Genomic DNA, 13,146 nt, shown 5'->3' with positions numbered 1-13,146 from the left:
CTCATCTCACACCATCTATCCGGTTAAGCGATAGAGTAAACATATCCCGAGTTATGACTGTTTGTTCAGAGGGTGCAAATCGGACTCAAACAAGGCTTCTCCACTAAGAGCTGCATGATAATAGAGTGACAGTTCATTTGAACGACTCACCCCCCCAACACACACATCTCTCCCTCACACACACACACACATACACACACACCGACACACCACATACACACCACACACCACACAGACACACACACACCACACACCACACAGACACACACACCACACACACACACACCGACACACCACATACACACCACACACCACACAGACACACACACACACACACACACGCACACACACACACGCACACACACACACACACACACACACACAGACACACACCACACAGACACACACACACCACACACCACACAGACACACACACCACACAGACACACACACACACACCACATACACACCACACAGACACACACACACACAGACACGCACACACACACGCACACACACACACACACACACACACACACACACACACACACACAGACGCACACCACACAGACACACACACACCACACACCACACAGACACACACACCACACAGACACACACACACACTATTCTACCTGCAAATCTCATTCTTTACATGATTGTGATGGCTTCTCACCTTTGGTTTACAAAGAGTGGGAGTGTGGTCTGATCACACTTGGACTGCTTGCTACAGTCCTGTCCACAAATAAGACCAATGATGTGATCCAAAGAAGTCAGTTATGACCAAGACTCTTCTAGGGGAAAACTGCTATATCAGATGGTAAAACCCATTTACCCATTCATTCGTTTTTTAAAGATTTGGGGATTTGGAGACCTCTCTGGTGGGACTTTGTAATTGCAAACGTAACAGAAAGAACGTAGCATCAGTTGCTCTTCAGACCCCTTCCTCGAGCTGATAAATCTGCTGATTGCGAGTGAAAGTGTTTGAAAGAGTGTTCAAATCAGTATTCAACTCAATCAAAACCTGTGGATGTTAGTGAACCGTCTATTGCTGTCAGCATATCTTCCTCACTATAATGCTGATTTTGCATTTTTGAGACTGCGTATGATGTTAATATGTAAAGATGTATGGAGCAGTCTGAATATCTACAGAATCCCAACGACACCTCTGACTTGCTAATTCTAACGTCTAACATAGAGTAGCTTTCAGTAGTGATCGATGGGCAGGGTTTGGGGGTTCTTAAGGTACTACCACTGCTGCCACTGCTGTAGGGTTCAGTTCTGTAAGGGTCGAGGTTGGTTAATTGCTGATTGAAATGTGGGGAGAGTCATGTAATCCACAGATCCTTAGTTAAAGCTGTTATTAAGAGGCCCACTGCGGGGGCTTGTAGGTTTCCATCGATCGCAATCGCACACCAGATTGCCTCCGAAGCAGAGCACAGCTCGCAGCCTACTGATGAATCCTGAGGTGACGGGATCCACTCGTGTCAAATTACACAAGCACATGGCCATGCAAATGATACTGCATGATGTTTGTCTCACTGTGTGTGGTCGCAAGGCCGATCCAGATGGACAAATATCCTAATCTTCAGCCTTTTTCTTGATTATGCAGTATTTTGTTTGAATCCTCTCAGTTTAAAGATATTGCATAGAATTATTTACAATGTGGTCACTGAATAACTGGAAAGTGTTTGACCCTGTACTTCAGGACACTAGATTAAAAACATTAAAATGAAACTTCCAAAATTTAAAACTTCCAAATCATTCGCAGTGAAAGACTGACTGACACCAGTCGTGTGCTGTCAGCTCAGGGTTTATTCTTTGGGTTTTTGTCTTAGGTAAAACCAGAACCTACACACACTCAAGGGTGCAAAAGCGTGAACAATTCTGTGGTTTAAGAACACGTCATGAATCTGACGTAAACCTTTTCTAAGAACTTAGATAGAAAAGATAAGATAAGATAAGATAAGATAAGAGAGACTTTTATTATCCCACTGGGGGAAATCTGCATTGTTACAGCAGATAAAGAGCAGTAAGTAGACAAAGATGTGCATCATACAAAATACAAAATATAAGATACACTATAGAAATAAATAAATAAACAAGGCGTCTGTTAATAGAACAATATATAAAAAAATAAAAATAGAACATTTTACTTTTTACACATGCAGCTGTGTGGATATCGCACATTTCTGAGCAGGTAATGACTGGATATCACACAGAAACTGTAGATATTGCCCAGAACTTGCGTATGTATTGCACTTGTACCATCCATCAGCAGCAGATATTGCACATTAATTAGAGGTAGGATAAGATACAGGACTATGTGGTGAGCTCGTGATGGAGTGCACTATGATAGAGTGAGGTGTGAACCCATAGTGTGTTTATGACGGAGAGTGTCTGAGTCTCTGCTTGGGGAGGTTCTGGTCGTAGAGCCGACCGGCCGTGGGGAGAAAGGAGCTGCGGCATCTCTCTTTTCCGCATCGCAGGTGGAGGAGCCGGTCACTGAAGGAGCTGCCCAGTGCTGCAGTTGCCTCCTGTAGTGGGTGAGAGGGGCTGTCCATTATGGATGCAAGCTTGGCCAACATCCTCCTCTCCACCACCTCCCCCACTGGGTCCATCGCACAGCCCAGGACAGAACCAGCCTTCCTGATAAGCTCGTCCAGTTTCTTCCTGTCTGCTGCTGTAATGCCACCTCCCCAGCAGACGATGCCATAGACGATGGCTGATGCCACCACAGAGTCATACAAAGAGTGGAGAAGTCCACCCAGTATTCCAAAGGACCGGAGCCTCCTCAGCAGGTGGAGTCTGCTCTGGCCTTTCTTGTACAGGATATAACTAGGACGATATTGGTGAATGTGGCCTATAGTCCTGCTGCAAAGTGAAGAGCCATTGACTGAGCTTTTTCGGTTGGACCGGAGCAGTCAAGGTGATTGAACTTCAGTTCACACAGTTCATCCTGCTGTCATCGGCCGTCACATTATCAATAAAGACGAGTGATCCAGGTCCGCCGGATCCAGTCACGCATGCCCATGTTTCAGCAATGTGTCGTAGATGAGGTGTGATAATGAGCAGTTCAGAACAGAAACGTTCCATCACAACATAAAGATGATCAGCTTGCTATTGATTTGCAGTGACCCTTCCCTATAAGGGGAGAAGTAAATCCAATACCCACAGAATAACAGGGCCACCTGACCTCTTCACTGTAGGGTGTCAACCTATACAGTTCTCTATGTGTACACCACACATGCACTCTCCCACTTGTGGAGAATATGATGAAGAACGAACTGATCGTATAACTGTTTCTCACATCTGTGTGGACCACAGTCACTGAACTCTCAAATGTGCATTCATCTTTACAATAAGAGGTTCATGCACTGCAGTCCTACACGCCCTAAAAAGATCTTCCGAGGGTTCCTGGGTAAAGACAGCGTTTCTTTGCATTGTGAAATTAAGCTTCAGATTGATGGAGAATGTCTTCTATATGGTTCTATATAGAACCTTTTTGAAAACGGCTCTATATGGCACCAAAAAGCATTCTGCTCTTGTCAAGCTTCACACCTGAAATTGGTGGTTCTTCAAGGATTCTTAAGTAAAGAACTTGGTTCTGTATAGAACCACGAACACTATACCACCATACCTTTTTAAAGACTTCATAGCACCAAAAGTGTTCTTCTACTGCTATAGCCATGACATCGTAACAATAGAAGAACCCTTTTTGGTGCTATACAGAGCCCTTTTCAAAGAGATTCTACACAGCACACATTCTCCATCAATCTGAAGAACACTTTCATGAGCTTTTAATCATGCAACGGTTTATTTGAGTGTTCATGGTTCTATACAGAACCTGTTTCTTTACTAAAGAACCCTTGAAGAACCATCTTTTTAAGGGTGTGGGATGGTGGAACATCAGGGCAAGAGGTACAGCTGTAAAACTGAGAGGAAAGATTTAATTCAATCATCATTGAAACAGCATTTTTTACAGTGTCGTGGTGCCGCTGGAAAAACGGATCATTTGGTGAACAGCATGGATTTAACAGAAAAAGCTGACATCAGCAGCTATTGAGCCACTGCGTGAGTGAGTGTGAGCCTTTGTGTGTTTATCTGAGCATGTATATGATGTGGAACAGTGAGATGCCAGCAGGACAGCCTGGCCTATGTCACCTTGAGGCCTCTGTGTATGGACTTTACGTGACACACAGATAATTAAAAACCCATCGTAACAGGGAAGACAAAAGACCAGGACCTCCTCTGATGGCCGTTAAAGCGTGGGAAAGTGAGCGGTGTCTTAATCCTGGCTGAGTGATCTTTATCCTCTGTAATACTTTAATATCGCAGGATACGCAGGTGATGACCTCTCAAGAATGTCCCAGCAACGTCTTAGAACTTTTTATTTGTTTATTTGTTTATTTTTGCTCCAGCATTAGTAAATTTTTTATTAAAAAAAAAAGAATTATTTTATAATTATTTTAAAACATATATGTAACTGTCTCTATCGGTACAAAGCATGAAAGAAAAAACTTATCAGGCCTACAATCTAGATTTTTATCTGTAATATATTTATTTATTTGATCTATTCCTGTTTCCCCTGCTTATTTGGATTGTATGGAAAATAATAGCAAATTTAAAATTAGTTGTAAAATTGCTGATGTTCAGTTCAGTATAATTCACCATAACTTGATTCAATATTGATGGTAATCAACTCTTTGCATGAATTATAAAAAAAAGTCTAATTTTTGGTTAAATATGGATTTATTTATGTAGATTTTTAAAAATAAATTAGTGGACACTGAGCTAAATTCATCATTTATATATTAAAAACATTGCACACAGTTGTGCATAAATGTTTGAAAAATACAAACACACACACACACACACACACACACACACACACACACACACACACACACACACACACACATTTTCTAAATTGCTTCTCCCTCAGGGTCGCGGTGGGGGTGCTGGAGCCAATTTGAAAAATACAGAGAAGTATAAAAATAATTACAATAACTTAAAAAAGTGAAAATTGCAGTATAAAGATTTATTGCCATTGTTAGTATTTGTCACAATTGGCCCCTCCCAGTCCAGTCCATGCGTTTTTGTTTTGGTTTTTAGTCCAGCCCCCTTGTTTCATGACTCCACCCCTGATTGTCTCCACCTGTATCCCTCCTGTCCCTTGTTTACCCTGTTATTTAAGCCCTGTGCTTTGCCCTTTGTTGGTTTCTGTGCATTTCGTCATGTCTGACTTTAGATCTCTCTGTGTTGGCCATCTGATTTTGGACCGTTTTGACCCTGATTTTGGATTTGCCCACAACAAAAGTCGCTTATCTCAGCGTATGCGTCCACTTCCTCGCTCCCAACCATTACAGCATTACAGATTAAAAAGCAACAATTAAATTTTATGATTTTGTCATAAACAAATTGGCATTAAAACTGTTAGCGTTATAGAAAAAGAAATGGCATCACAGATTGTCTGTGTGTGTGTGTTTCAAAAATATTTTAAAAAGTAAAGTTAAAAATAAATGTACAAATTATTGACCATTTACTTTGTGCTGTTTCCAACCAGTACTTTCTTCTCTCTCTTTTTTCTAACAGCAGTATAAAAGAACAACTGAGCAGATAAAAAGAAAAAGAGAAAAACTGAAGAATAAGCTTGTTGTCATGTGGCAACACCATACAGTAAAGGATAAAAAAAATTCTCAGTAGAAGTCTGAGGCAAGCAGCAGCCATGAAACTGTTACCCAGTTATTTCTTGTAGCGCCACCTAGAGGGCACAAAACGTTTTTTTGCATCACAAAAAAGTTACTGCACAAAAATCCCGTGGACACAGTCAGAATCCATTACTCTGCAAAGCTGTCAGTAGAGGGATGTGTATGACATGAGACGAGCTCCTCTGTGCAGCTTTATAGTTTCCATACAGAATCTGCAAATTAACCCTCGACTCAAATGTCATTTCTTGAATGGCACATAATGAGCTGAAAATTCCACGTTTGCTCCGTCTGTGTTCAGGCAGAGCACACAGAACCGGGTAATTGTGCTTATTTCAGTAAACGGTTTTATGTCTGGTTCACCTCCTCTCGGATAAACATCAGAACAGCTCAATTAACCTCGCTGACTCCGTGTGAAATCCTCAGAAACCGAGATCGATGGAGAGTGAGCACTTCGGAAAGAGAAAACTGAGATGGCGGAAAGGATAAATCGGGATTGTGCTACCTGTCACTGAGACATACAGCCAGAGGAAATAGAGATAAAGGCAATTATCACTAACTGTCGAGGGTGTCATCACTGAGCCTTTTTTTTCAGCTAACCGCGCTCTGGAAGTTAATAATAAAGAGGTTTCAGCAACTGAAGTGACCTCTGTCAGTTCATCTTCTGACCTTCACTCTGAAGACAGAGACTCTCTACCTGAGTCAGATCTTAGCATCCATTTTCATGACCTGTCTCGTTTCGTCCTCTCTTGAGTTGAAACCCAGCAGCTCTTTGCTCGGGTTCCTCCTCCTCCTCCTCCTCCTCCTCCTCCTCCTCCTCCTCCTCTCTCCAGGGCTCGGTTTTCACTCACTCTGCGTTCCACCACGTTTCATTCACATCAGGCACAAGAAGATCACGACCTGCCAGTCAAACGTCGGGGCCCACACAGCGGAGACAGTGTGGGATCGAGTCTCTCCATGCAGTACCTGTTAAGCCCACAGCCTTCTGCGGTGGTCCGTGCCATTTTTACACTGGGAACCTAATCCTCATCTGGTGAGCTAAAGTGCTTTTTATTATTATTAATTTACACTAGCACAGCCTATAAATACCAGTGATGGAAAGTAGCTATTTGTAAATTGTATTAAAGCACATTAAATTGATTTTTTTTTTTGCATTACATTTTATTGAGCACCTGTGATGGACTGACAACCTGTCCAGTGTGTTTCCTGCCTGCCACCAAATGACCATTGCTATATGCTCCATCACTCCACAACCCAGGAGGATAAGCGGCTTACATAATGTGTGTGTGTGCCCTTAAACCAAATGGGCACAAACATCTTGCAAGAAATATGTATACATTATATATATATATATATATATATATATATATATATATATATATATATATATATATATACACCTTTTAAGTGTCCTGTTAGTCATTCTTAATATGAACCAATCAGACACAAGAATTCAAGGACACACGGAGCAAACTGTGGTGCCAGATAGGCGCTTTTTTTTTTTTTTTTGGCGAGGAGATAAAGTGGACAAAATTTGGGTTGATTGGTCTGTAACATTAATAAACTGCATTCCTTAATAATTCATTTGCAAATCGAGTAGGCCTAACTTATTTTTGCATCCACTCAGTTATCAAAACTTTGAATGACGTGATTTAGAGAGGAGGCCATAGCCTCACCGGTAAGTTTCATTCCCTAGGGACATCAGCGGTAAAGCACCATAGCGTTACTGACCGCCCTGAGTTCTGCTATAGTAGGAAACTAGAATGGCCTGTGATCTGTTCCGCACGTCACACAAAGGTAAGCAAGTTTTTGAAAATATTGATCAGTTAGTGCGAGCTCTGTAAGTTGTGTTATGGAAATGAATACAATGTATCTATGGAAGATACACTTACAAATCAAATAATTACATCATTTTACTATTTATAGTTTCTTTGTTCAGGGATACTAAAAATTACCTAAAAAGATTTGATCCTTGGTAGGGCTGTCGTCAGGATGTCGTCATATACCACCTTTTCTTAATTCGCTTTTTAGGATTAAGTGTATTGTTATGTTGGCGACACCATCTATACTGCCTTGTGATTGGCCACACTTTTGGCATTTGAGGTGTTTCATTTTAATTTAGACCAAGAGGGCTTTGAAAAAGTAGAAGAACAGAGCCTGAGTCAAGTCAATTTACAGCTGATGTCACAAAGCAGCTTCACAGAATTCCAGTAAAGACAGAGTTTTAACATGAATGTAAACCCCCAGGTGAGTAAGCCAGGGGCACCAGTGGCAAGGAGAACCTCCCTCAGAGCTGAGGAAGAAACCTTGGGAGGAACCAAGGGTCACCAGGGGGGACCCGTCCTCCTCTGGTCAGACTACCTACAGAGTTATTCTACTACTAATATTAATATCAGTAGTATTAATAGTAGGAATAGCTATGAAAATGTAGGCTGAGCAGCTAGTCCAAGGCAGGTGGCGGTACCTGGGGCGTGGGCAGCCTAACAATCTTCAATTCATATACTGACACATCCAGAGATACTACAAAGTTCCACTGCAGCTCTACGAGTTACTGAGTGCTGAAAGAGATATTGTGGCCTAAGACACTGTGAAAGAGCCTGTAGCACAGGATTGTATCTCTCAGCTGTGTAAGTTTGACACAATTAATGATTTAGTATGTTTTTTGTGTTTTCATCCATCAGTGTTATCTCATTACAGTATCCAGCATGTATAGGCCAGTAATACTGATATTGCTTTTAAATGTGTTACACATGTAAAGTATCTAGTTGGTTCTTTCAGTGAATTAGCAGGTCAGGGAACCAGCCCTGTGACCAGAAGGTCCCTGGTTCAAACCCCTTTGGCTGACAGTCCATGACTGAGGTGTCCTTGAGCAAGACACCTAACCCCTAATTGCTCCCCGGGTGCCGTGGATAGGGCTGCCCACCGCTCCGGGCTGGTGTGCTCACTGCCCCTAGTGTGCATGTATGTGGGTGTTTCCCTGCACGGATGGGTTAAATGCAGAGGTCTAATTTCACAGTTACAAATGGTTCAGTGTTATATTCTAAGTTCATAATTAGTTATTTGCGGGTCTTTTGTAAGATTTGATATTTCCAGTGTAGATATTCTGAGGAGTTTGCATTTCAAAGCTTCATTTAGTAGCCTTTACATTCACCATTGAGATCAGACCTCAGAAAACAGTGGTCTCAAAATCGAATCATAAAAATTAGCAATACATTTGATGCAAATGGTCCTATAATCACACATGGTACACCAGATTCTGCGGGCATGACCAGCATATATCACAGTCACCGAAATGACCATATGTACATACGGTCCTAGCAGCCCGCTGCTCTAGTGGGTTATATACAGTATGAAATGGGTGTCTCGAGGGACGTAATCTTCATACTGTCAGGTTGCAGGCTCGTAAGACGATAGAGATGTTAGTGCTTCAAATTGCAGTCAGACCAGAGAGCAATGGGGTTTGATGACGTGTGGCAGGTGAATGTGTCTTGAACTCTGAGTGCCCAGGAGTGATTTCGTGCGCACCCTGAGTGTTTGTGATTAGGCTGCATGGGCATCCGTGCATGCATGTGTGGTGCTGTAATATATGCACCTGGGTTGCGTGTGTATGTGTGTGTGTGTAGCCAGGTTTGTCTCAGCCAGCTGTCTTTTCCAGCAGCCGTCCAAGCTGCCTGACCTCACTCCTGTCCTCCAGCGGTGCTCAAAATCTGTTCGCTTACAAAAACCCCATCAAGGGCATTAACTGACCGTTGCAAACTTTTCTTGCTTTAACTTCAGTTATCTCATAAATCACAGAGCTCATGTTCAGCCCTTCATTTACTATTATCTTATCCGCTTCCTGGGGCATGGTCACACTTGGCTGGTTTCGTTCGATTAAAATGAAAACCCAGTGCGATTGTTTTGCTAGAACAAGTGAGAACACTGGCATTCAAATGCTGGTGCACCAAATAAGTGGACTGAAACACCCTGGGGAGCTCAGTCTCGGGCCGCTTCCAGACAAACTCTGCTGTGGTTCGGTTGCCATATGAACACAAAGCAGACCCAAGATATCTAAATGGACCGAACACAGAATTAGCCATTATCTCCTCTCTGGAGGCTTTGCTGGTTCCTGCAACAGAAGAGTTTCTGATGCTGTTTTGATACGTGTGAAATCTCCTGATGAGCTCTAATCGGCCATTATGAAACAAATAGCTTTGGTTTGAAACGTGTCTGAGGCACATGTGCCTCTATATACACTGCTATCACTGTGTGCATCAGTTATATTATAAGGCACATTAATGCACCAGATTTTTGACATTTTATAAAAGCAGTAAATCACTCGAGGCTGTTTTCACAGTCACTTTACAATGATTTCATCATGCTTTGTGTCATGGGACAATTACTTTTCTTGTGCCAGAACAACTGAAGGTCACCGAGTTGGGACAAATATGTCCAAAGGGCTGGATCCAGTGGAGCAGATGCCGGATTCAGTCTGGAAGGGGCTTGGTCTGGATCTGGCACCTGCTCCAGCGGATCCAGCACTTTGGACATATTTGTCTCCACACTGTGACCTTCAGTTTGAAAACCGTTGAGCTGCAAGATCTAACATTATAGAAGAAAGCTCATCCTTAACTACGTGTCTGGTGCACCTTTCTGTTTCAACCACTATTCACTGTTCAAGAACCTCTTCATGTACAAGGAAAATGATAGTTTCTTATGGCGGCCCATGTCAAATTGCTCTCAGTAATCAACAATAACGATAATAATAATAATAATAATAATAATAATAATAATAATAATAATAAAAAAACAAAAAAATCAAATGTGCCTTTGAAGACCTCAAGGACACAGTACACACTATAACAATGAAATTAAGACAAGACCTTCATATACAATATAAAAGAGGCAGGGGTTTAAATAAATTAAAACAATTAAAAAGTTCTCATGGTGAAGTAAGTTTTTTTTTTTTCATAAATACTGGTAAAGTTTTGAGGCTAATTGAAGACAACTTGCTGAAGTGCAGACCGAGCATCAGAACGGGGAAGAAAGGGGATTTAAGGGGCTTTGAACGTGGCGTGGTTGTTGGTGCCAGACGGGCTGGTCTGAGTATTTCAGAAACTGCTGATCTGCTGGGATTTTCACGCTCAACCATCTCTAGGGTTCACAGAGAACGGTCCGAAAAAGAGGAAATATCCAGTGAGCGGTCAGTTGAGTGGACGAAAATGCCTTGTTGATGTGAGAGGTCAGAGGAGAACGGGCAGACTGGTTCCAGATGATAGAAAGGTAACAGGAACTCAAATAACCAACCAGAATCTCTGAGGAACGTTTCCAACACCTTGTTGAAAGTCTGCCACAAAGAATTAAGGCAGTTAATAAAGTACCTAATAAAGTGGCCGGTGAGTGTATATCGCAGCAATGTTAAAACTGTAAATGCTGCTGTAACAAAGGACTGATTTTAAGAATAAGATTAATGAAGTGTGTGTTTCTAAAGCGTTTCATAAGTGTAACCTTCAACCTGAGATCAAGCAAACACAACCTTGACAGTGGCAACAAAGCAGTAAGCATCTATTACAAGAAGAACTGGGCTTGTTTATCTCGCTGCTTAGTCCGGGTCTCGGATAAAATCAATTTGCATGGTTTCTGTTGCATCCTCTCATTAAGCGGGAGCTGCTCTCTGCAACGGCAGCTGATGCCTGATATAGTAACCAGAGTGTGAAAGAAAGAGACAGACAGAGAAAGAGAGGGAATGAAAAATGGACAGTCTTGCACCTGGCTCAGAGTGAGAGATGAATATGCGTCCGTGTGTAATGAAGTATCCCTGTAGCTGGTATCTCTAATGAAGTCATTGCCTTTTTTCCCCTCTCCCTCTCTGTATTGAGTTTACACCCACTGCCAGGAAGCTTTATGTTACACTGTACAGACAGGCTAGGAAATGTACGTAATTAATGTCATTTGCATTCATAAGATAATGACACACTTCCATAATCATGTTTTTCAGAATAACCTAGAATTATCTTGTACTCTACCCAATGAAACCAGGGTGGAGTAATGTGTGACATGCTTCTTCTGAGCAGGATGCATTCAAAGCCATTATACACCATTAACATACTATCTTAGGGAATATTGTGTTGATGAACACTGGTGCTCTATGGAACATTAAAGGGCCCATATCCCACATTTTTCGGCTTTTTTATTTTTTCCCTAGAAATCCATTCATAATGTTTATGTGGGTTTATGTACCAAAAATGCAACTCATGTTTACATGAGCGCTTAGAATTAAAGAGATGCAATTGTTGCTGTGTCTTTATCATATGTAAATGAGCTCTGACCAGTGAAACAGTTTTAGTGGAGGGGTGGAGAGAAATGCCCCACTGCTTCTTGAAGCTCTTGGTGTAGCATCTTTACATTATGGGAATATTAAAGATATAAAAAGAAATGGAAGAGTTCAAATCACTCACATTGTAGTGGATGGACAGAGTAGTGGGCACACAACATTTCATCTCACTGCCCACTCTTTTAACCTCATCATGTTCCTTCTGATGAATCTGATGTGTAATATTTGATTAATGGCTGACGGAAAGGCAGAGGTGCTATGCATTTTAATCAGAGGCAGATATTCATTTTGAATTAGGACATCTGACTGCATGACCTCATCTAAAGCCCAGGAATAGAAATAAGTCACATTTAAGCTCTGCGGGCTTAAGGCTGCCCTGCTCTCTGTTCATATATTTTTTCCTCGTCTTAACTTGAAATGGCAGCCCAAGAGGAGGGAATTTATGGCACCACCATTGAAGTGAAGGGCTTGGAGACAAGGACATGATGACAATGGTCAAAGTCATCACAAAGATATTAAATCCTTCACATTCGACTTCTTGCTTTGGTCCTACATGTACCAAACCAGAACCCCTGGCTCCTCATAGAGCAATAACTCAGGGTAACACAGTGGCTTATATAGATTAAACTACTTTATAGCTCCTTTTGATACCTCAAGCACAAAAGTGAGCAATTTGGAATGTCGACGCCTCTGGCCGTCAGTATGGATGCAATCAAAGTCACCATTGAGGAGTGAATCAATGAAACACTGCTGCAATTTCAGGGGAAGCTTGGACAGACAGACTTTTAAAAATGACACAGTATTATTTCCTATGAAATTCTCTATAATAAGCATAGCTGACATAGGTCTATTTCTTAGAGTGGCATTTCCATAACATCCCCCAGATGTGGGATTTCACGCCGTCATTGCAAGCTGAAACAGAAAGTCTGCATGGGTGCGGTCACGGTCGCGGGCCGTGCTCACAATGTTTTAAACTTTTTAAAAAGTTTTTTAACTTCCTTACTGGCTGGGAACGTGCAACAGTGCTTAGCCCAGCAGCCAGCCTAGCAGCTGATTATACTACCTTCTGTGTATCAACATTATATGGTCATTATATGGTCAGTATCTATATCCTATCATAAAGCA

This window comes from Pygocentrus nattereri, chromosome 11, assembly GCF_015220715.1.
Source record: "Pygocentrus nattereri isolate fPygNat1 chromosome 11, fPygNat1.pri, whole genome shotgun sequence".
Lineage (NCBI taxonomy): Eukaryota > Metazoa > Chordata > Actinopteri > Characiformes > Serrasalmidae > Pygocentrus > Pygocentrus nattereri.
Note: the sequence above shows the minus strand (reverse complement) of the source record.